We start from the raw sequence: 26,901 nt of genomic DNA on the forward strand, positions 1-26,901 counted from the left end.
CTGACTCATTGGTCATGTTCAAAGAAACAACCTTGATTGCAGGTGATGATGCATACCATATTGTTGGATTGAACTGTTTTTGAAACAAAATCAAACAAGGATGCATTTAAGAACTGTGGATCGTTCGTATTTGGAAATGTGGATGAAAGACAAGTATCTTTGAATGGATTGGATGTATGGCTAACACTGAATCAAAGTAGTACTGTGTTCCATATTATTGCCAATGCTAATGAGTACAAAACCATCAATGAAGAAACCAAACTTTACATGGTTCACGTGGAACGTGTAAATGACATAGTTGAACTTTCAGCAGAATGACAGCCAAGTATCTGATACACAAGTGGAAGTGAAAACCTTTCCCATTGCCCCATGACTACAATCCAAGATTGCCTATCATGTTTTCCAAGGACAGCTACACGAACTTGTACTATTTGGCATCTTTAGCATTGCAGCCATCAACAGATAAATATTTCACACTACTTTCGAGTTAAAGGACTTAAATGTGTCCAAGATAGAAGTCACTCGAGATTTACTAAACATTGCATATTATACCTCAAAAACCAAACTTTGCCAAGAAAAAAATACTTGAGACATTACTTGACACAGTTTGAAGCCACACAACAGTTAGGTACCAACAGCAGCAGCTGCATTTCGTATGACGATTATGCAGGATGATATTCTTTGTGTAAATTTGATTTCACCGCAGACCAAAGCAGCGATAAAGGACATTTCCACCCTGTGAAATCAGGCCATTTTCGTGTTGAACTTCAGTTTGTAGTAGTTGTGGCCAATGCAGTGAACCTCATCTTATATGCAGAATTTGTTAAGAATTTGTTTTTCCCAAACAGAAATAAATGACTTGAAAACCCCATCCCCTTATAAAATGTGTTTCTTGGGTATAGTATGTGTTTGTGTAAGGCTATAATAGTGTCTATAAACATTCCCTTTCTAATTTGTGAAACTATGTAAAAGAAATTGAAAAACTGGTATATTTTAGGTTCATGCGACTTCTGCATCCTTGGTATGTGAAGGTTGCATGTTGCAAGGGGATGTTTTCATTCACAACCATGCTTCAGGCATATGTAGCGTTCAACTGTCGTATCATTCACATTAAAAAGAATAATGGAAAATCAGCACTGCAAGGTGGGCCAGAGCAAACTGACAGTGACCAAAAGCTTGATGGTATGGGTGCAGCAGCTCCCGAATCTGGTGAAAGAGAGGAACTGCTACACGAACACCAGACCCCTGATGAGGGAAATCACGTCACTGAGAATTGCTAAAATTGGAGGAGAAAGGGCATGTTATGTATATTGCTGTTGTTGTGCGGTTTAATGCCATTTTTCAGCACAGATGTTATTGTATAATTAATTTGTATTGTTATTGGTAAGATAGCCTTAACATAACCATGTCAGTTTGTAACAGCGATCACCTGGAATATTGTAAACAAACATAGGAATATCCAGTGCCATGCTTCAGACAAGGACGTACATTATATCTCTGGCAACACAGAAGCAACCAAAATTGCAATATTACTTTTATAATCAGTCAAATTATTCAGTGGGTGTTCATGTACAACTTGTGTATAAATGATATATTAAAAGCAGAAAATTTGATATGTATTGCTAATTCAAAGAATAAGACAAAAAAAGCATTACTTAAAATTAAAATCTAACACATCCAGAAAAGACGATAGCAACTTGTACTATTAAAACATATCCATGGTTGCCTAATAAATCACCTGCCATTGTCTATAAATAATGTCAGATAAAACATTTAAAATATATACACTACTACCTAGCAAATAATAGATTGTGATGTTTGTGGTTGTATTGTTGTTGATGGGATAGAAATAAGCTTAATACAATAGTTTTTTTAATTTATTTATGCATTCTGATGATATTGTACTTTGTATGACTCAGCAACTGGTTTTGCAAAGAGAAAATTTGACTCTTAAAATTTTACAGTAATATATGAAACTTCCAATAAATTATTCATAAACACAAACATTAGTATTTACAAATAATGAATGACGTTGGCAAAATGTACGACAGATAAACAGAAAATCAAATCTGATTATTTCTTTTACAGGTATTCTGAAACAAAAATGTTATCAAATAATTTTACGGAACAATGTAAATTCTGGAATGCTACTTCTCAAACTGGCTTTATCATTCATAATTCTGAAGGAAGAAGTTTTCAGAAACAAAGTATAGCATTGATTAAATTACAAGCATTATCATATAGATTATAAATTTAATCTGGTGGATGAAATGCGCCAACTAAGACCAGCAGAGAAAATATAATATTTAAAATTGTTTAATTTAGAAGAGGAATTTGGCATATATTCTATCAAGTACAATGTTTTGGAACGTAGGAAGTAGTCTACATCGGTACATAAATTGGCATATATTCTATCAAGTACAATGTTTTGGAACGTAGGAAGTAGTCTACATCGGTACATAAATTGGCATATATTCTATCAAGTACAATGTTTTGGAACGTAGGAAGTAGTGTGTACCTTGGTACATAAGTAAAACGTATTTGAATGTGTTACTTTAGTATCTACAATTCTAGTGTAAGACTTGTTAGGGATTGGAAATATTTTTACTGATATAAATGTTCTGATATGAATGCTCTGTCTGAAATTGGTTAAGTAACTTGGTTAATTCCTCATTAATCATCAAATATATTTGCGGTGAATGAGATAATGGATGCATATGTATCCATGAGCTTCCACGTGCATTGTATCAACAAAAGATGACACATTGTATATTTGGATAAAATTAATATAGAACTGACTGAAGTTTCTAATCGTGTACCCAATTTATCCGTCTACATCTAGCGCTACCCATGTTGTCCGTCTACTTGATGATGATGCATCAGCGCTTAAAACAGTGATGTTGGTAGAATAGTTGTGTCATTAACTTGTTGTGTTGGTACCATACAAGTGTCATTGACTCGTATTGCTAGTATAGGAGGGTCATTGACACATGCTGTTGGGAGAGCTTAGTCAGTAACTTATGTTGGTAGTGTAGCTGGGTCATTAACTCATTATGTTGGGAGAGCTTAGTCATTAACTCATTATGTTGGTAGTGTAGCTGAGTCATTAACTCATTATGTTGGGAGATCTTAGTCATTAACTCATTATGTTGGTAGTATAGCTGGGTCATTAACTCATTATGTTGGTAGTATAGCTGGGTCATTAACTCATGCTGGTAGTATAGCTGGGTCATTAACTCATTATGCTGGTAGTATGGCTGGGTCATTAACTCATACTGCTAGTATAGGAGGGTCATTAACTCATGTTGTTGGGAGAGCTTAGTCAGTAACTCATTATGTTGGTAGTGTAGCTGGGTCATTAACTCATTATGTTGGTAGTGTAGCTGGGTCATTAACTCATTATGTTGGTAGTGTAGCTGGGTCATTAAATCTTTGTCTTGATAGTATAGCTGGATCATTAATTTTTTGGGTTGTTAGTATTGTTTGGTCAATAACTAGCTCTGTTCATAATATAGCTGGGTTGTTAACTTGTTTTGGTTGTACAGTAGAACCTGTCTTGAAAGACCACTCCTTCTGCTAAACAATAATGGTCTCTCAAGACAGGCGGTCTCTCATAACAGGTTGTAACACTATATAATCAATAAATCTGTGCATGGAGATTCTGGTCTCTGAAAACAGTTGGTCTCTCATAGCAGTGGTCTCTCAAGACAGGTTTTACTGTATAGCTGAGTCATTTAGTCATTGTGTTCGTGTTATAGATGGGTCATGGGCTTACCTCATGTTGCTAACACAGCTGGGTCATTAACTCTTGTTGGAAGTAAATATGGATCATTAACCCCTTGTGTTGATAGTATGACTGGGTTGATTTCTCTCTGTTAGTAGTATGGGTTTGTCATTAACGCGTTGTGTTCAAAGCATAAATGGGTCATTAACTCATTGTCTAGGTAGTGTATCTGGGACAATAACTGGTTGTGTTGGTAGTAAAGCCAGGTTATTAACTATTTGTGTTGGTTGTCTAGCTGGGTCATTAATTCGTTGTGTTGATAGTTTAGCTGGTTCATTAAATCCTTGTGTTGGTAGCATTAGCGGGGTCATTTACTAGTTGTGATAGATGTTTATGTTGGTCATTCACTCGTTGTGTTGGTCATATAGATGTGTTGTTAATTCATCATGTTGGTAGTATTGCTAGGTTATTGATGCATTATTTTTGTAGTTTAGTTGAGTTGTTAGTGTAGCAGTTTTATTAACTGGTATTGTTGGTAATATACCTGGCTTATTATCTCTTTGTGTTTATAGTATAGGTTGGTCAATAGCTCGTTGCATTCATAGCATGGTTGGGTCATTAAATACTTGTGTTTTTAAGAGAGCTTGGTCAGTAACTCGTGTTTGTAGTTTAACTGGGTCATTAACTCGTTGTGTAACATAGCATAGGTGGATCAATAACTCGTGTTGGTGTTATAGCTGATCACTAATTGTGTTGGAAGTAAAAGTTAGTGATTAACTCATTGTGTTGGTAGTATGCCTAGGTAATTAACTCTTGGTGTTAGTATTATAGTTGGTCATTAACTCGTGACATTGGTACTATTGGTGGGTCATTAAGTCGTTGAGTTGGCAATATAGGTGCATCATTAACTTGTTCTCTTATTAATATAGTTGGGTCATTAACTTGTGTTGGTGGTATAAGTTGGTCATGAACTTGCTGTGATTTTGTATGGATGGGTCATTTACTAGTTGTGTTGGTGCTATAGGTGTGCCATTAACTTATTTTGTTGGTAGTGAAGGTGTGTCATTAACTCGCTGTGTTTGTAGCTTAGGTGGGTCATTAACTCATTGTATTAGAAATATAAGGTCATTGGTAATTCATTAGGTTGGTAGTGTAGCTTGGTCATTACCTTGTTATGTTGATAGTATAGCTAAGCGATTAACTCATTGTGTTGGTTACATAGGTGTGTCATTATCTCTTTGCTTTAGTAGAGTTGTTAGTTCGTTTTGGTTGTAAAACTTGGTGATTGGCTTGTTGTATTGGGAGTAATAGTTGAATCATTAAGTCATTGTCTTGGTAGCATAGCTGAGTCATTTATTCTTGCTGGTATAATATCTGAGTCATCAAGTTGTTTTGTTGGTACTACAGCCGAGTCATTTACTCGTGTTGGTTGTATAAGTGGGTCATTAAGTAGTTGTGTTGGTAATATAGCTAGCTCATTAACTCATTCTGTTGGTTGTATAGCTGACTCATTATGTCATTATGTTGGCAGTATAGGTTTGTCATTAACTTGTGTTGGTTGTATAGCTGAATCATTACGTCATTGTGTTGGCAGTATAGGTTTGTCATTAACTCATTGTGTTGGTTGTATAACTGAATCATTACATCATTGTGTTGGCAGTATAGGTTTGTCATTAACTCGTGTTGGTTGTATAGCTGAATCATTACGTCATTTTGTTGGCTGTATAGGTTTGTCATTAACTCATGTTGGTTGTATAGCTGAATCATTATGTCATTGTGTTGGAAGTGTAGGTTTGTCATTAACTCATGTTGGTTGTATAGCTGAATCATTACATCATTGTGTTGGCAGTATAGGTTTGTCATTAACTCGTTCTGTTGGTTGTATAGCTGAATCATTACGTCATTGTGTTAGCAGTATAGGTTTGTCATTAACTTGCTGTGCTGGTAGTGTAGCTAGTTCATTAACTTGTTATATTGGTAATATATCTGGGTCATAAACTTGTTCTGTTGTTAGTTTAGATAGGTCATTAACTCTTTGTGTTAGTAGTATAGCTGGGTCGTTTAGTTGTTGTGTTGGTAGTAAAGGTGACACATTAGCTCAAGGTGTTGGTAATATAGCTGGGTCCTTAAGTCGTTGTGTTGGTAGTAAAATTGTGTCATTAACTTGTTATGTTGGCAGAGTAGGTGGGTCATTAACTCATTGTGTTCATATCATAGCTGGGTCAGTAACTCGTTGCATTGGTAGCGTAGCTAGTTCTTTAACTACTTCTATTGGTAGTATAGCTGGATCATTACCTTGCGTTAATTGCTCAGGTTGGTCATTTATTCGTTGTGTTTGTTGTATAGGTGGATCATTAACTCGTCCTGTTGGTTGGTCATATAGCTAGGTCTTTAACTCGGTGTGTTGGTAGATTAACTAGGTCATTATTTCGTTGTGTTATTGGTGTAGCTGGTTCATTAATCGTTTTCTTGGTAGTATCGTTGGGTCATTAACTCGTTGTCTTAGTAACAAAGTAGTTTCATTAACGCTTTAAAAGTTATGCTTGTTTTCATGTTGGTTAAGGTATTCAACTCTTTATTGTATGTCGGATAAGCGTGAGCCTGTTTTAAGGCTTGAAAAGGTTTGTAAAAAGATGACCAGTTTTCGCTTTATCTGCAAACTCCTTAGCTCCTTAGAAAATTGTTCAGTTTAATTCAAATGCATTTCACTCATTCAGATTTATTTATAGTTTATTGACTATCCATATCCTGTTGCGAACACTTTTTATCACCTCTGAAAGATTTTAAACCTTTCACTGACTTGATTATGATTGTTTGTTTGGGGGGCAGGGGTCCCCACCTTTCTTAGGTTCAGCGGGCTCAATTCGTGCACATGTAAGATAATTTATTCGATGAGACTTTAAGTTTTTCAAACGAAACAAAGAAAAAACGGGTAATCATTATCGAGGAAACGTAACTGTTGCATTGAAAGGGGATTCTGCTTTTTGTCCTTATGTTATGCTTGCGAAATAGTTGTGTTTGACCGGTTTGTCGACGCTTTTGAACGAATGCATCTTCGCCAAGTGAATTTTCATTTTCACAATTTTGTAGATGGTCATATTCACAATATAAAAGTTTATTTAGTTTTAAATGAATTAGGGTTTATGGTTTTATGCGTTTAACGCCATTTTTCAGCATATGAGAGACATTACAGGAGGAGCTATATATTTGGTGGACGAAAAACGCGAGAAGATCCCGGGAAAAACCGCTGACCCCCGGAAAGATGCTTGCAAGCTTTTATCATATGTCCATGTTGGCAGAGCCGAGACTCGAGCCCAAGTGGACAAGACGAGATGAAATGACAATGAGCTGCATAGGCAAACGCTTTAAATTACTAAGTCGTCGGTGATTATATGTAAGACATGCGGTCAAATAAAATATGATTTATTTTATGACTATGCGAGTAACGAACCAAACGACCAGCTTTTACCAGGTCCAAGGTCTGCAAAATTTAGGTTTCGGGAGAGGGAGAAGAGAGGTCTAGACCTTTTTTAAACGAGAAAAGTATTGGCTCTCAAATAGCTTGAAAACTGTACCCTTGCTATCGTACTAAACACATGCACACACATTATTATATCAATTAGCTTGAAAACTGTACTCTTGCTATCGTATAAAACACAAACGTGCACACACAATATTATATCAAATAGCACCGCTCCGATGGCCTAGTGGTTAGAGAGTCCGCCTCAGGTGCGGGAGGTCGTGGGTTCGTTCCTCGGCTGAGTCATACCAAAGACTTACAAAAATGATACTAACAGCTGCCTCGCTTGGCGCTCATCATTAAGAGGTTAGTATTAGGACTGGTCGGCCTGGTGTCAGGATAATGTGACTTGGTGGGACATCATGCTACATGTCTGCGGCGTGATGCCCCAGTGCTAGACATCACTATAAACTGCCACACTGCAGATATCGTAGCTATATGACCGAAAAATTGTTAAAGTTACGTTCAAAATCCAAATCACACACACACACATCAAATAGCTTGAAAACTGTACTCTTGCTATCGTAGAAAACACGCACATGCACACATAATAGTATATAAAATATCTTGAAAACTGTACTCTTGCTATCGTAGAAAACACACCTGCACACACAATATTATATCAGTTAAATTAAAAATAAATAACTGCATACTATTTATCAAACTTAAGAAGTATCAAGCAAGTTCACTTTGTAATGTTCCAATTTAAGTTTTACTGTCTTCAACACTCAGTTGCCAAATCCTTTGAGACGGCCCTTCTTTTCTTGTTTCTTATTCTAGACTCAAGTTTGGCTATATGTATTTATGTCTTTGTGTATCTATTTCACTGTTGTGTCACGTAGGCATTCTTTCGGACTCATGAGTAATTTGTCCTAAGGCTTTTCATCTTTCATATATTATATATTATGCACAGTCATTTCGTTGCAAAAAGGAAATGGATGAATGTTTCTATTTAGTCTTGCTTTCTATTCATAAATGACTATGTACAGGTTCAGAGTAAACCATGTGCTTCAATTTTCATTTGCCTTTACCTAAGTTACGTGTATTTAAACATTCTTTTTTTCAAAAACAGCCCATGATTTACCGTTCGATTCCATTTAACGTATATCTATCTATCTATCTATCTATCTATCTATCTATCTATCTTATCTAGTACTAATATTAGTACCCTTACTCGTACCTCGTGGACACAATTCAAGTTGAGGCTACGACATCGTAGCTATCTATCTATCTATATCTATCCATCTATATATCTATCTATCCTCACTCAGACACCAAAACACTTGAATGTAGCATTATATTTCCTTTATTCACTTGTGAAATTGGTTTTTCCTTTTCCTGTATCAACTCAAGCCGCATAAATTTTTAATGTATTTCAATCGCGGTCTGTGTGCTTCTAACCGCAGTTTGGTCTGTTCCTCTAGACCCAGGCTAAATGCGTGTATTTTGTCCTGTATTTATTTCGCAGTTAAATTACATAGGCAAGCCATATATCGATCCGATTCCAAGAAATTTAGTTTAATATTTATCTATATAAAGCTACGATAAGGGATTAGCAACATATCTAATTTGCCATCTTTAATGAACTGCGATTATTATTTGAATGCATCAGTTTATACGTAGTTATTAGACGTTGATTCCATGGACATACGTCATGAATACCTGTTAATTTTTTTTGGGGGGGGGGGCACCAGACAGATGTCCCCCCCCCCCCCATCCTAATTTAATAAATTGTTTTATGTGTTTTTGTGTTCCCCCAGATTTGTTGTATTGTGTTATTTCATCGTTTTCTTAGTAACGTGAATTAGGATTTCGGGTATTTTTTCCATCCCTAGTGTATCTATAGGGGTGTATCTCCGAGATTTCGATTGTCCTCTCGGGTTACTTCCCCTAGTTTGCTTTTTCTGTGACCTTGCTAGGGTCTCCTAAATCCCGTGTTTGTTATATGTTTGTGCTATATGTTATGTATGCTATATTGTGTTATTGTTGGGATAGCATTTACATCGAATTCTTGCAGTGTATCAGTTTTTCTATTATATTCCGTGTTTATAATACAACGGAGATTTTTATTAATTTTGAATTTGGAAGATTGGTGATATTCCCCTTAATATTTTGAATCTTAATGATTCTTATGTAATGTATTAGATCACCTTTTTTTTATTAGATGAGACTGAGCTCCAGGAAGGGTTCACACTTTTTTATTTTTTGTGTGTCTTCCCCATGGAGCGGGTCTATCTTTAAATTATAATGGTTCAAAAGTCCAAATAGTGTAAGCTGGAGATGAAAAAGATTTTTTGACGAAAATTTGAATCCATTTGAATTCAAAATAAATTTAATTTTTTTTTTATTAGAATGAAATGTATGTTAGTATAGGAGGATAGACATTTGATTTATATTTAAAACTATTTTACTCCCTCAAGAGGTTTTCCAGACTCTTTCATGGGCCTGTTCACTTCGCGTAGCGCCATGTGACATAGCCCCATGACATCATTATCCGTACTTCCCTCTTGAGGTCTACTTTTTATCATAATTAATAGTTCCACATATTTTGATTGTATTAACTATGTAAGCTGATATTTTATATAATATTTGTTTATTAAATTTCCCATCTAAATATAAGAGGCATTGTGGTTTATAATTATCAGTTAAATTTATTTCATCTATTATTGTTTTTCTAATGTTAAAAGTTTCCCTACAATTTAAAATAACATGTCTTTTCGTATATGGGGCTATTTTACACAGCGGACATTTTGGCGGTACTCTGACCATATGCCGTCTCGCTGCAGCCTCTCCTGTCAACCACGCATCATGCATGTATTTGAAGGCGAGGCTTTGTATTTGCAATGAATCTAATTGCGACCAGTGCCCCCATGTCCTTTTCCAGTTAACATATAAGTTTTCTCTTTCCACTTTACATTGTATGTTTTTGGTAATGTCATTTCGAATCCATTTATATGAGAGTTTTTCGTCCAAGTCCCAAAATTCTTTTTTATCCCTATATTTCATTAATAAATCTTTCATACTTTTAAATTTCCTAGGAGTTTCTAATAATTTCATGACTTTGTTGTTTTTATAAATTCCCTCCCTGTTCCGTAAAACGAAACCAAACCAATATATATAGATCCCTTCCCAAGGTAGTTTCGGGTCGTCATTCAGTCGTTTAAACCTATTTAAAATATTTGTAATTTTTAAAATTATAGGGCTTGGTATCCCTATCCCCCCATTTCTCTAGATTTATACAGAGTTTCTTTTATAACGTAATGTAATTTAAAATCCCATATGTAATTAATTATGATTTTGTCTATATTATTGAGTATTATATTATTTATATTTGTGGACTTCATTATATAGTTAAGATTAACATACGTGTATGTTTTGGTCACTTGGGCCCGTTCCATTAAACATAGTGGCGTAAGTGCCCAGATATCAACATTCCGTTTTATCTCACTTTCCATTTTTTTTTACAGTTATCCTTCTTTTCGTTTTTTCCAAAGCAAACCCCAAGTGCTTTTACGGTATCTTTAAATGCATGGGCTGGTATGGTTGAATGCCTACCACGCCAGTTACCTATCTCTAATATATCCGTTTTGTCCTGATTTATTTTAGATCCCGACGCTTGTCCAAATTTTTCATATTCCTTTATTAGGTGCACAAAGGATTTCGGATCATCTAAGAAGTTGGTGCAATCGTCTACATGTTGTAGCATTTTCACTTCATCTGTAATATTTGGAACTTTTATACCTTTAATTTCCTTGTTTAGTTTTATGCTGATACTTAGCATTTCGATTGCTATTACATATAATAGCATAGATAGTGGGCACCCTTGCCGCACTGATCATTTTATGTCAAATTTTTATTGCTCCGTTATTTTGTACTCTGGATGTTATATTAGTATATAGTATTTTAGTCCATTTTCGGAAAGTTTCTCCGAAACCAAGTTTTTCTAAGACTTTCTGTATATAGTTATGTTCAATTCTATCAAAGGCTTTTTCCTGATCAAAAAGTACCATGGCAGCTTTTTGTCCCTTATTTTGTAAATAGTCTATTATAGCAGTTATGTTTAAAATGTTACTTTGTATGTCCCTATTTTTTGGCCCACAAGTTTGATTTATATTATGTCCCCTATCCCCTTTTTTAGTCTGTTACTTAAAATCCTACTCAATATCTTATAGTCTGTGTTAAGAAGGGAGATGGACCTCCAGTTTTTCAGATCTTCCCTATCCCCTTTTCCTTTATATATTAAAATAATAATCCCTTCTTTCATTGTTCCTGACATTTCCTTATTTTTTAACAATATATTATTATATAACCATTCGAGAATGGGCAACAACTCTCCACAAAATGTTATATAGAATTCTGCAGAGAGTCCATCTCCTCCTGGCGATTTTCCCTTATTCATTGTTTTTATACTTTCTAAAATTTCCTCTTGTGTGATAAAATCATCACAGGTTTTTTTTTTAAAATCATAGCTAATTTTTTCACAGGGAATTTTTTCTAAATAATCATCAATTTCACTCTCTGCTATATTTTGTGATTCATAAAGTGTGGCATAATAGTTTTTAATGTGTTTCATAATTCCCTCTTTTTCTGTTATTGTTGTTGTTGTTGTTGTTGTTGTGTTGATTTTAATCTTATCTAGAGTTTTATCTCCCCCCATTCTTTTCTACTCCCTTTTATACAGCCCCTCTGCTTTTTTATATATCCCCGTATATTTCCCTGCCCTGATTTCCCTACCCCTGCTTTCTATTTTGTTTATTTCTTCCAATCTATTTTTTAAATTGGTCTCTATATCCTTGGTGTTTAGTTTTTGCAGTTGGTATCTAATCGCTTCCCTTTCCATTTTTAGTTTCTTACTTTTTAGATTACAGTGTTCTATCGCTAATTTTTTAAATTTGACTTTTAATTTTTCCCATTCTAACATTATATCTATATTTTCCCTACTTTTAAGTTTTTCTATCTCCTGTTTGGTGTTTTGTATAAAATCTGTATCTTTTAGGATCGAGTTGTTTAACATCCACCTTCCTTGTCCCCATTTTATTCTAGTTTTAATTGTTATGGTCATGTTTATAAGTTTGTGGTCAGATATTTTGAAATCGGTTATATTAGTTTCTCTGTGTATATTTATATTATAATTATTGCAATAAAATTTATCTAAACGACTTCCTTTATTTATTTTATATTCATAAGTAAACTGTTTCCTTAATAAATTTTGTACTCTATAAACATCTATCAATTTGTACTTTTTAATAAAATATTCCATTTCTGGTTTAATTCTAATGTCATTTGGTGCCAGGTTTCCCTCTCTATCTACATTGTCTCCCACCCAATTAAAATCACCCCCTATGATAAGATTTCCTGTAGCATATTTCTCTATATATTTATTTAAATGTTCTAAAAATACTTTCTTCTGTTCCCTGTTAGCTGGCATATATATATATATATATATATATATATATATATATATATATATATATATATATATATATATATATATATATTAATTATGTGCATTTCTTCAATTATAATATGCATCATTCTACCTTTAAAAAACCCTTCTACTTCTATTCTATCCCATGATAATCCCCTTTTTTTTTAATTAAAATTGCCACCACCACCCCTTTAATGTCTGTAAGTTCATAATCACTAATTAGTAAAATTCCGTCCAGGTGACTTTCAAATGCTACTTTTATGTTATCTTTAAAACCATTGTGTGTTTCTTGCATCAACAATACGTCATAGTTTAAGTCTTTTGGAAATTTGAATAATTTTTCTCTATTAATACCATTTACATTAACAGACAGGAGTTGCAAGTTTTTTCCTTCCATTCCTGTCTCTTACCAGGGTGTTGATTTTTGTTTACATTAATTTACAAGTATGATTTATCAATATAATTTTAAGTATTATTTATGCGCTTAATTGTGAATTTTCGGGGCGGGGGGCACTGGTTTCCCTACCCCCCCCCCCCCGATGAAATTGTACCGTTTAAGGTTTCTATTGCACTTGGTAGTGTTGTTTGGATCGTGCTTTCTGTTTCTGTGTTGTATGTCTGTATAGATTCCATTGTTGTTCTTTTGTGTCCGGTGTCTTCCTCAATTTCTGTGTCATTTTCTGTGTCAGGTTCTGATTCAGTATCCCCCATTGCTTCCCCTTCGCTTTCGTTTTCTGGGTCTTCTTCTCTTGCATTTTTTGTATTTCTATTTCTGTGATTTTCTTTCCCTGTTTGTTCTTTTTCCTTCGTGATAGTGATTTTTCCTGGGGTGATATTACATCCGAGTTCCTTTTCGCCCTCCTCTTGGGCATCCGCGTTGACGTCAGGGGGGTCGCTATCTGTGGGCTATCTTCTAGTTGTGTGTTCTCTTCTCCTAGAACGTCAAACCTATTTCTTGTTTCTATCTCCTCTTCGTTTTGCACGCCTGCTCTTGAGGTTTTGTTTGGGCTCAGGTAGCCCTCCCACTCTAGGGTCCTGTGTCCTTCTATTTTCGTAATGTCAAGGTCAGGGAGGGTTTGTATTCCTTCTTCTTTTTCCTTTTCCTCTCTGACTTGCTTTATCAGGTTTAAAATTTCTTCCTGTTGTTGTTGTAGTTGTTGTTGTTGTTTTTGTTGTTGTTGCTGCTGGGGTGGAGTTTTCTGCCCTTGGCCTGCCGCTTTGCTGGCATAGGTATTCTCCTGTTGTTTTGGTCTTTCTATTCCCCCTTGGCAGTCTCTGGAACCGTGCCCTTTTTGGTGGCACGGGGTCAAACTCTATCCTGTTCGCTCCCCCTGTACCAGGTTTTTAGACGGAAGCCCAAAACGTAGAAAAAGATCGGGATTTTCTTAGCGTCTTCCCGACTTACATATATGAGTCTGTTTCCAGACTTTATGGGGGCAAAACCCCATACCGTCGCCATTTTGTGCGTCACAACTGTCACTCCTGTCTTCTTTTTAAGCTTTTCCATCAGCTCCTGGCTGTCTACTTCCATGGGAAGCCCCATTACATTGACTTCTGTTAGTCTTGGTTCCATGGTCCTGATGAATGGTGCTGTTTTGTAGACTTTGGCTATCATCCCCTTTATATTCAGTTCTTCTTCTTTCAGTAAAGGTACCCCTCCTTTCGGGTAGACCACGTACATGTTTAAACCGCCGTTTTGTAAGGCTTCGATCTTGCCTATGTCCACTCCCATAGTGTGAAGTCCCATCAAAACTTCACTTTGTCTTGGTGGGTTGGTGGCACCTTCAAAGTCGATGGTTTGACACCCAGCCGGGTGATTGACAATCATTATGTTGTCCTCATACACTGTACGGAAATATTGCCGGATCTTAGATCTGACTGGGGCGGTTTGTCCTTCATCTTGATCCATTTTTCCCTTCTTTTTGTGCAAACTATTGTATGTGGGTTGCACACTACTATTAATGCGAAATAAATCTTCCCTATTTGATTTCGTTGTTTAAGAGCCGGTCAACCCCCTCTAATTTTGTATAACTCTTACAGGAATACTACAAATATACTAATCTGTGAAACAAAAAGTGCAAAAAATGCTGTTTGCAACAATGAATAAGGTGAATTCAACTCACTCTGCACTGTCGCACATAATCCCAGCCGGGATTAATATCATGCAACGGTACGGAATAATTGAAAATGTTATAATAAATACAAAAATAAATTGTAAATAGGTATTAGTATGAAACCAAATATCCCTTTCTACCTCTCCTCAAAGTTCAATCTATGGTATATCCTAGGTTGGCTTTGTCCTTGCCATTTTCAGACGATAAAACAACAGTCTGTACTTCTCAAGAAGGAGTATAAGAATGCCTGTTACACGTCCACTTTCCTGAGACAAGAGTCGGATTAACATAAGATCACCACTGTCCTACTTTAAGATTTTGAGAGCGACCGCTTTGGGGTCATGCTCTGGTGACCATTGAATTAGCCAATGGAAATGCAGCTTTCAGAAATCTGAAAGAGATTCAAATCGTTCGGCATACATTGTTGCTCTTCGGCCATACTGCCCTGTTATCCAAAAGCAAAAATATAAAAATTTATCTAATTGGCTTATCAAATTATTGATTATGTGGAGATCTGATTTTAAGCAGATTGCTGAGACATTAACTAGTTACAATACTTAAAATTGTTGTTTTGAAGAGACGGAAATAATAATTGCTGAGATCAAAATGAACATGTTGCTTTAAGTGAAATGGAAATATTCTCTAAGGGTACAAAACAATGCCTAATTTTTGTTGCTTAAGTACGATGGAAAGCGTACGTTAGTTTGGTATTATTCCATTCTGCTGCGTGACAAATAGCCTATAAAAGAACGTGCTTTATTTTAATTCGTAATTGAAATAAAAAAAATTGAGTTAATAAAAATTGACACAAAAATGATGATAAAATGCATTGTACGCATGAAATAGTTGCCACTAAATAAAGGTTTACCTCAGGACCTGGAAAAATAGTGCTTTTAATTAAATAAGTCAAGATTGTAGTAAGCAATGTACCACAATTTATTTATGATTTTATGTGTGTGCTTAGAAGTACATTGTAAGGTCAAACATGCTGGAGTGACTAGTTAGCTTCAAAGATGATACTATAAAAAGTAGTTTTGTTTATTTCTTTCTATAGTTATAGTAATTAGTTTCGGCGTTTCGAAATAATACAAGTATGTCCGTTTGCAACATGTGGAATACGAATCTGGTAAGGAGAATTTGTTACGCCACTTGTTCTGTACCAGTGTCTTAAAAAGAAGAAAACACTTTTGCGAGTTCTGAGTGGTAGTAGTAGTAACAGCGGTTATTAATCTACACCAACACATATATTGTAATAGACATAGTGAATGTACTACTTGTATTTTGTATTTGTTGATAGATTATATGATTATTTGCTGATTACGAGGAGTCTATGTTGGTAGGATAATTGCCAGCCAGAGTAATTATCTAATTTATAAGAGAAGACTTCATAATATGGAGTATTCACAAGACTTTATGATAGCATCGATTACATTTGTAAAATGGACCCTCAAATTATTTAACACAGGATATTATCTTGACATTTTTAGGCATACGTGTTTAGTAAGATACTATATGGATAATTGTTTGTATTATACGTTTGGGTCATGGTTTGTATTGCATGTGGATAATATACGTTTGGGTCATGGTTTGTATTGCATGTGGATAATACACGTTTGGGTCATAGTTTGTATTGCATGTGGATAATACACGTTTGGGTCGTAGTTTGTATTGCATGTGGATAATACACGTTTGGGTCATAGTTTGTATTGCATGTGGATAATACACGTTTGGGTCATGGTTTGTATTGCATGTTGGTAATACACGTTTGGGTCGTAGTTTGTATTGCATGTGGATAGTACACGTTTGGGTCATGGCTTGTATTGCATGTGGATAATACACGTTCGGGGTCGTAGTTTGTATTGTATATTGATAATTGTTAGCGTTAAACGTTTGGATCGTAGTTTGTATTGCATGTGAATAAGTGTTTGTATTGAACGTTTTGGTCGTAGTTTGTATTGCATATGGATAATTGTTTGTATTAAACGTTTGGGTCGTAGTTTGTATTGCAAGTACCAATATTCCTTTTAGAAAGGCTTTCTGGTTAATCGTTGAAATATGAAGAAGATAAACCATGCAGGTGTGAAATTAATGTCTGGTCAATAAAAACATATTTGAAGTATTTGAATATTTCAGTTGACAGTAGCTATTATCAAACCACGATCACATGTTTGATTCACTCTGTTTGAGACCTATTGCGTTTAACAATTTTTTTTCTGGTAGCAGTGGTGGGATGTAAATAGCTTTGTGATATTTTTTTTATTTTTTGATTATACAATTTTTTTCCGGTAGCAGCGGCGGGATGTTGATAGCTTTGTGATATTTTTTTTTCTTTCGATTATCTTCTTAATTTAAAAAAGCAAATTAACGTCAAGCTATTTGACATAGCTACTGGAAGGAAAACTCATCTTCTAGGAAGTTACAAACTACTTCATAAGTTCGCTTCCAGCCGCTCATAATTTAATGAATGTAAGACGATCTATTTCATTGCTTCAATTCCATTCAAATTGTGAGCTATGCATTTTTTATAATCCGATCCTGTTGGGTTGTCATGTTTAATTGAACTTTATGTAATTTTTATTCGTTGTTTATATGTAGTTTATGTTCAGGCGATCGTTGACTGTGCTTCTTCTTTAGTTTGATGGTGTGTAGCAGATCTGAGGAATTTGATTCATTGCTTGATGGAGTGTAGCAGATCTGGGGAATTTGATTCATTGCTTGATGGAGTGTAGCAGATCTGGGGAATTAGATTCGTTGCTTGATGGAGTGTAGCAGATCTGGGGAATTAGATTCATTGCTTGATGGAGTGTAGCAGATCTATGGAATTTGATTCATTGCTTGATGGAGTGTAGCAGATCTGGGGAATCTGATTCATTGCTTCTGAGTTAGATTTGTAATCATGTTTGGAAACCACAAACAGGGCTGGCGATTGATTCTTAGGGAGTAATCAATTGTGATTCATGACCACAAGCACTATATGTGCTCACTTGGGGTGAGTTTCAGAGGCATTGGTAATATAATGAACCCAGGGTATATGCTCTTTGTATTTGCGTATCACTTTATTGATTTTTCACATATTATAATTTTTTTCTTGATTATGGGGTGTCTGTGTTGGCAAGATACTTCTCAGCCAGACTAATTAGCCAATTTATAGGAGAAAACTTCATAATGTACAGTATTCACAACATAGCATAAATTAGTTTCGTGAAATGGACCTTCACAAATTTCTGAACATTAGAACATTTTCTAGATATTTTAGGATAAGTGTTTAATGATTAGCGATAAGAATAGTTTTTAATGTTAGATGTTTGGGTTGTGTTTTGCATTTCTTAGAGTACTAATATTCGGCCTTGAAAGGTTTACTGGTGAATCATAAAAACGTGAACAAGAAGGAAACAACAATCAAGCGTGAAATTATAGTTTCGTGATGTGAGGTCCTTAAACGATTAGAGAAGATTCTTTGTAATATTTGCGCGTCTAAGAACCTTTTAGTTCTAAATAGCTCTCCTTGGAAATATGGAAAACATTGGAATATTAAGCCATGTTCACGTTTGATTCGATAGGTATGAGACCCATTGGTTGTAGCAATAGCATGCTATTACAAGCGATGAGTTTCAAAATTTTTCTCTAATCACGCAACGGCCACTCGTCAAGAAACTCTAACTTCACATTTTCGTGTTTTTTCTTGTTTCACATGTATATGACCCATCGGTAAGCTCTGTCAAGCAGAACATTAGCACTTCATGCCGTGCACCAAGAGACACGATCCGAATAACTCAATGTTTCTTATCTGAAATTACTAAACAGAGGATACTATGACGTAAAAACAAATAGGACTTATCCAATTTTTTTTTACAACGCATTATCTACTGACTTAAAATATATTATACAAACTATTCAAACAATGTATGCATTACTTTTACACAGAATTCATTGGTTAAAGAGGTATAGTGTCAAGTACATGGCCATCATCAAAACAATCCAGAGTTTGAACACTGACGTCATCTCCAGGATATCTATTTATTTGGGGACATAATGTACAAGGCATTTACAAATGTGACATCTTTGACAAATACAATCAAGAAACGGTTTTTCTTTGGGTATTTGCAGAAACCTTTTACCGGTGTCACTTGTAGCACTGGTGTAATTTTCATTCTGAGATACTGGACGTTTATCTTAAATTACGATATTAAAATATACTCTGAAATACATGTTTCCTCTGATTCGATTTCTATTGGAGAGAAAAGCGTAAAATGTTACTGATCAAGTTCCCACTTCCCAAATACAAAATACTCATTCAGTTAGCTTTCTTTATCCCAAATATTTAACCAACAAGGGTCCTATTTATACTAATCAATCTAAATATAATTCAACAAGGGCCCTATTTATACTATTGTATCAAAATATAATTCAATAAGGGCCCTATTTATACTAATCTATCAAAATATAATTCAACAAGGGCCCTATTTATACTATTGTATCAAAATATAATTCAATAAGGGTCCTATTTATACTAATCTATCAAAATATAATTCAACAAGGGCCCTATTTATACTAATCTATCAAAATATAATTCAACAAGGGCCCTATTTACACTACTGTATCAAAATAGAATTCAACAAGGGCCCTATTTATACTAATCTATCAAAATATAATTCAACAAGGGCCCTATTTACACTACTGTATCAAAATAGAATTCAACAAGGGCCCTATTTATACTAATCTATCAAAATAGAATTCAACAAGGGCCCTATTTATACTAATCTATCAAAATATAATTCAACAAGGGCCCTATTTATACTAATCTATCAAAATATAATTCAACAAGGGCCCTATTTATACTACTGTATCAAAATGGAATTCAACAAGGGCCCTATTTATACTAATGTATCCAAATATAATTGATCACGATAGCTTGTGAAAAAGAGGTTCTAAATTTTCGTTTTATTGACCAATATTGGTTACAGATTTATCGTTAAAACTTTCTGCGTTGAAAAAAAGATACACCGTATTGGTCATTCTGACTGACACTCTCTTTCTCGGAAAACAAATATGACAAAAATGCAAAATATTATGCAGCAAGTGAAGTCGAGAAAGCAAAAAGGTTCCAGACCGGTGATAATCCAGTTATGGATGTCTAAATTACAAGGAGCATATCTATATATAGTTATATATTTACGATCTTTTCAACGAAGGGCCTGAATAGAGCACTTGTAACACTAACATTTTGCACCTTCTAGGTTCCGGGTTAGAACAAGGGTAAGTGGCGTTTCGTTAAATTGCGCTTATCAACTATGAGCTTCCCAGCTTTCCCCACCCACCCACCACCATCCACATCAAAACAACAATGTACCAACGTTTCAAACGTTCATAGCCTTCTGCATAAAACAAAGAATAAAGCATTAATACTCAGAAACACACGTGTGCATTATTAGAAGGAACCTGTTAGAGTTGTCTTCTGACCCAAGAACTAAATCATTCTCGTGTGATCCCACCTCACCTCTGTCATCGTGGATTCCAGTCTAGGACTGCCTATGTGAGAACGCTTCCCGTGGGACGATGGCTTCGTTCTGACTTTTTGCCGAGTTCTTCTTTCACCAGTTATACTGGCCTCCATATATAGCCTATATTGTGCTAAAAATGTGGTTAAACCCATAACAGCAAAAGGTGCAGTAGCCCTTCATATTGACTAGAAGCACTGAGCATGACGAAGTACGCTTTTTATTTTCCTTAATTGGAAACACCACATGACCAGGATAGGAAACTTTTCTCAAAATGTTACGGTCACATGAATAGGTTTGGTGCAATCTACGTACAGTAACTATGGTATAGGTTAAGACTGGTAATCTGTCGATGTAATTGCATGTTCTTTTTCGTACGGAATACACGCGTGAACAGTTTGTACCCGGAAGTTTTAAACAGACTATATAGCATTTTAGTTTAGATCGTGGATTGTAGCTGGTGTCGCCCTGCTAGGAAAAAGTCAATTCATGTATCATCGTTGCATAGATTAGGACTTGGTCCACCGTTTAAGACAGATGTGTAAGTTAATCCCTGGATTTATAGTCTCCGGAAAGTTTTGCTGAAGAAGCACCGACTTTTCCGATATGATGTAAGTACATGCTCTCTATCTCTCTCTCTCTCTCTCTCTCTGCACAGACAGAACAATTTACAACAAACAAAGCTACGCACTAGCTGTTTACACGCAACTAAACAGACGATGAAAATATAAAATACAAGAGTACAGTTTTTCACATTTATTAATTAAAGGATGGAGCTGTATTACTTTGTTAATTAACAAACAATTAAGTCTCCAAATGTTCCTCACTATCCAATTTGCGCCGTTACTAAATATAGCCGGAGAGGGGTGGGTTGGTGGGGATGTCTTCTGTAATATTTAATACACACCTTTAACATTCTTTCTTGATTTCTGATTGGCACTGGATTGTGATATAGTGATATAGTTTTGAACATAGTGACAAAGTGGTAGATATGGTGACATTGGTGGGCAAGTTTAGTTCGTTGTTAGTATTCAGTCACAAACTATAGAAAGAGACCCACTCATATCCTATTTGAAAACAATTAGACAAGTATGTACGCAAAGTCCATTATGATATCAGATATCGGTGTTTACGATAGTGTCGTAATAGTCCTGTATGAAACAAAGTTGAGTCAGTTTAATGTGTACGTGTACAGTGTCCGCAGACCGCTTAGTAACGGTACAGTTTTGACCCGGCTTTTTATATTTATCTTTAAATTAGCTTTTTGTCTTGCACTGAGATCTTGATTTCCTTGAGGAAAAGTTTGCTTAGTGGTCAAATGGGGGTGTATATTTGCGGTCGGGTTGTTTTATATGGTTTCTCAGAAAGATTTGTCATAAAAATCGGACAGAAATACTTCAAATAAGAACATGTGTAAGTGTAAAGTGACACAAGTCGATATCAGGAAGCAGTTATCATGGAAGTACAATTTCCATAAATATCTGAATGTGTGCCTTATAACGTTGAAAATATATCCAGATAATTAACATTCAGTTGACTGTTGTGAAAAATAAATAAAGAGAAATAAGGAATGTAAGGGTAAAGGCGAAAAGAAATGAAAATAAAAACAGGATCCTTGTGTTTATGTTTAGTGATAGTGCTGAAGTTATCAGAATAAATTGTGTTGCATAGAGACGCATGATTTTGGCCTAAGAGAACTGGACTGGACAGGATTCGAATCTGCGGTCCACTGAAAGTGTATGGACCCTGAACCACCACGACTGCCTATAACTACACCTTGGTAGTATTTTGCGTTTGGGTTAGTACAAGCACTGAGATTGGGTAGCTGTATTGCAAGAGCACATTTTTATTTATTTTTGCTTCCTCTCAGAGCAAGAAATGAAATGAGTGCAGTCGTACAGTCAAAGCAGATATTGAGACAATCAAATATACGTCCACATGAATTCGCGGATAGAAGGCAAACTTACGTTGGAATACAAATTTAATTCTTCGGATAGACGGTAAATTTCTGTGCATATTTGATAAGCGTGTATAGGTGGAAGAGATCGCATGCTATTAAAGATATTTTGTTTACATGTACCTGGTACGTCTTTTCATATGATACGTATGTAATCATTTTGAGCAAATTCACTGGTGCATAGAAGACACAGCAATTTATTCCTCCCTCTTTTATCTGGTAACGGTTATGACCTATATAAAAACTACAAACAAGTAGTCGGTTGCGATATATAAAATTATAGCTGTACTTACCTGTAATGGGAATGCCACGTACAGAATTTTTAACTCATTGACTTAAAAATAGTGTGAGAATAACTACATCATTTATATAACAATACAAACTGGGTCAAAAATGATTTTGGATTGAGGATTATGGTCAGTGTTCTGATACCTTACCTTGCTTACCTGTCTTTCTCTCTCCCTCTCTCTCTCTCTCTCTCTCTCTCTCTCTCTCTCTATATATATATATATATATATATATATATATATACTTTCTCTCTCTCTCTTTCTCGAGTTGATGTTATAGGGTTTAACGCCACTTTTCAGCATACGATAGGCTATATATGGTGGTCAGTATGAATGGTGGAGGAAGAACCAGGGAAGCCCTCGAAGAGAGAGAGAGAGAGGTTTTACTGTATACGAAAGCTTAAAAACAAAATGTTTGATTACATTTGGTGTTTTACGGCACATCAACTCAAGGTGTTTAGTGACGAGGCAATTTAAAGTGCCCAACGCAGCTGTTAATGTCTGGTCGGATGGTAGGCTCTGATTCAGCACCGTTTCGGTCGTGAGTCCGGCAATCTAACCATTTGGCTACCAAGGCTCCCAAGAGTAACATGTTGCTCACAAACCTTCGTTTCCGCAGTTAAAACTAGGTATTGATATTTAGACATTTTTCGTGTTGCATACTCATCCAAGGCTCGATTAGCCTGATATCAAATACACAGTAACTTAAGTAAGTACGTTTGCAGGAACCATGATTAAAGCCTTCAGACTAATGATTTTTCTATTGTACTTTCATCCAAATATACAATGTGTCATCTTTTGTTGATACAATGCACGTAGAAGCTCAGGGATACATATGCATCCGTTACCACGATCACCACAAATAGATTCTGATGATTAATCCTGAATTAACCAATTAACGTAACCTACTTAAATCAGCGCATTGTTCATTACTGTGATTTGATTTTCGCCTTACAGTAAAGAGGAAAGAAGACAGCAATCTGTTTTAGGATAAATTGACTCTAAACAAACGTCCACAGTAAATGCACCGACTTGGACATCTATGGAAACCTATGAAATAACGAAGCAATTTATAACCACTCTGAAATAGATATACGAAGGATATATAAAACGTTCCGAATATTTACAACAAAGTTCCCATTAGTGAACAGTGCGTCATTGCAGCTTCTCAAAGTACTCGCCGTGCCGTTTAACAATCTATAGCAGTGTGATTATCTAAATTATTAAACGCCTTTTTAAATGCTCTGTCACAGTAACTGAATTGTTCTCCTTCACCCACACATTTTCGCTAGTGCCATTCACTGCCGATCATTTTATAAAACTCATTGTTGCCTGTCTATCGTTATTATCTTTGTTGACAGATTCAAAATATATTAAAAGTTTTAACAAAATATTAAAACTTTTTAAACACCACTCGTATGTCAAAAATGGATTTTCCTAAAGACATCAATAACCTTTCAAATTTTAATGATGCAAATACGTAACGATGTATGTTTCTATGTATCCTTAATTTTATATTTTCAGTATATTTTCTCACCTCTGTCTGCGCCGATTCGAGTCTCAGATTCAGCCAATGTAGGTATGTGAGAAAGCATGCCAGTAGCTTCTCGTGGGTCGGTGGTTCTTTCTGGGGTTTTCCCGGGTTCTTCCTCCACCATTAATACTGGCCGCCATATATAGCCTATCGTGTGCTGAAAAATGGCGTTAAACCCCACAACAACAACATCATCAATATATTTTCTTGTACCTCCTGCACTGTCTTTTATAGCATTCAGTGGATCTTAAACGTAGGTTTTCTTCTTTTCCTTCATGTGGATCTGGAAACTCGATTTCTGCAATTGCGAATATTTCCCCCAATTATGAAATCATAGCAAGTAGATAACTACGGTACTGTATTTTAGAGAGGGTGGTGGTGCATACTCATTAAACACCGTGTGATAAATCTGTCTGTCTGTCTGTCTGTCTCTCTCTCTCTCTCTGGACAATCGCAGAGGTGTACCAACGAAAATCCGTTATAAAAAAAAACGAGCGTGACGAATCTACAACTGTGTCATGCGATGGCGTTTCTTGACCTATGAATGGTGGTAAAATATAGTCACACAAACCAAAGGAAGGAAGCAAGATAACAATGGAGGAAAGAAACAACTCAGTTTGGTAGTAACATTAATTAAATCATAACAGTGACTTAGATTAACTGTAATTTAATCAGAATATTGGCATAGGTTATTCATTCCATTGGTAGGTTGCCCAGTACACGAGTGATATGGCTATTGTGTAGTTTGAAAAGGACATAAATTGTCGCGAAAAGTAGACCTCGTCCAATGCCTGTAAATAGAACAGGTGAAATTCTAACCAATGACTATGACTACCGCATATCCCTAACACGTAATTGATGAGGACACTAGTTAAACAAATTATAATTTGTCTTAGATAATGTCATACGTCGAGAATTCATAATTTACGTTGTAAAGGGGTCTCGTCGTAGACTACCTTAGGTTGGGGTGGGGTGCTCCCATTATTATCTTTAATTATTACAGAAGACCCGCTCTGGCTCGTTTTTATTAGAAATTGAAATAGTGATAGAGGTGCAAAGCTCTGAGCCCCCAGTCAGCGATGCCAACAGTTAAGTTACTGAATAGACAAAAGGTGAAATTCAAATAAACAACAAATTTAATGCCATTCAATTACAGATAGTCCTTCCTCAAACGAAATTCAATATTCAAAACCCTATCACTCGTCTTTCACTCGACCATGTGACGGCCTATTTCATCATCTGATTTAGTTTGATAGATTTTCCTCCTGTCCTGTGTTTCTACTAATCTAGTGTCTCTTGACTGGTACCCAGTACCCCTTCAGTCCAACAACCACGTCCTTCAACCTTCCACTTCCTCCACTTCCGTTCTCCACTTCTCTTGTCTCCCAGAGACTTGGGATCAACTGTACAGGGTATTTCCCTTCTCTGTGTCCTACAGCTCTTTCGGTCCCTAAAAGCTTCCTGTCCGAACACACACAAGGACATTAGTATATTCCTCTAACTATTTATTCTTACACTAAACAACAATCTATCATCAGATAAGCCATTACCTTCTTTGGTCATGCATTCGTGCACATTCAAATACCCATACTTTCTGGTATGGTATACACGGTATCAACTGCTTATTATGCATATATCAATAGATTTCATTACATCGGTATATATAGATTCTCAATCTTATTATACAGAACAATATCACATAATCAGACGTATTTCTGTACATTACACTTCTACAATGTATACACAGATATCCACATATCTATACTCTGATATATCCTTACACATTATGCTCCTACAAAGTATACACAAATAGTTAAATACTCATATTAACTAATGTTGCACACTGCAACCATTATACAAAGTTATAATTCAATTCAACATTTGCAAATCTAGAATATCACATGAATAAATGCACGAGGTTACTACGAATTAACCAAATAGCGAATTACAATATTAATTCTTTACATAAACATTGCTCATATCTCAAAATATGCATGTAAAACACTACAAATGAATCAAACCCTACAAATAGTAATTCTACGTACTAACGATTCTAGTAGTGAAGTAGTGAAGTATACATACTGTACATAATTAAAGTACAATTACCTTGCCGTAATATATTGCGACAATCGAGCAAATAAGTTACTGACCTTTCCGAAGCTCCTTTGTAATTCCCAGAATAACAATGTTTCCCGCCAATTTCGAATGAAGTCGGAGTAGCTTAGAACTTCCTTATGTAATTCTGGCAGGATGGTTTAGCGACTACTGACGTTTAGTTTCAAGACACTAGATTTAAACTTGCGATTCCAATGGTGGCCACGCCTTGCTGAATTCCGAGTGGATGTCGATTCACCCATGGTCTACATAATTAGCAGACGTTGCCCCCTCCACGGCAGTCTGTCAAGGGTGGATTTACTACCCTCACTTGATATTCCTTTGAGCCAACATCGGCAATTCATGCCATTTACCTGTGAATCGCATTCAGCAGAATAAGGCGTCAGTAACAAGTTCATATGGCCATGTTATATATAACTGCCCCCCCCCCCCCCCCCGGTCTGTTTGATGTCGGCTTACACTCGCAACATTTATGAAGTGAATAATTAGCCTCAGTGTCTAACATATATATGATGCAATTGTTCCTTACTTATAACGTGACATACGTATTGGTTCAAAGAGTTTATATTGAAAGTTCCATTTGATATGTTGAGTATTTAGATTTCATCTGTTGAATTACACAGTGATGGTTGAAAATTCGGTGTCCAATGTCGAGTTTGTTGATTGTATCTTCTGAATTACACGACGGTTGTTGAAATTTTAATGTCACATGTCGAGAATTTCA

General features: G+C 35.6%; 1 protein-coding gene across 2 annotated transcripts in view; it reads left to right on the forward strand.

The window, feature by feature from the left end:
* Positions 1-20,492: 20,492 nt before the first annotated feature.
* The window catches only part of LOC149780180 (uncharacterized), a 53,332-nt gene continuing 46,923 nt past the window's right edge, over positions 20,493-26,901 (forward strand). The window contains exons 1-2 of one of the 2 annotated variants that reach the window (XM_089936925.1): positions 20,493-20,895; positions 24,053-24,107. The gene's annotated coding sequence lies outside the window, so the exon portion shown is untranslated. The remainder of the gene's footprint in view (positions 20,896-24,052; positions 24,108-26,901) is intronic. The other variant, XM_089936924.1, reaches the window with a different exon arrangement.

Source organism: Sinohyriopsis cumingii, chromosome 16, assembly GCF_028554795.1.
Source record: "Sinohyriopsis cumingii isolate HCF-2022 chromosome 16, ASM2855479v2, whole genome shotgun sequence".
Lineage (NCBI taxonomy): Eukaryota > Metazoa > Mollusca > Bivalvia > Unionida > Unionidae > Sinohyriopsis > Sinohyriopsis cumingii.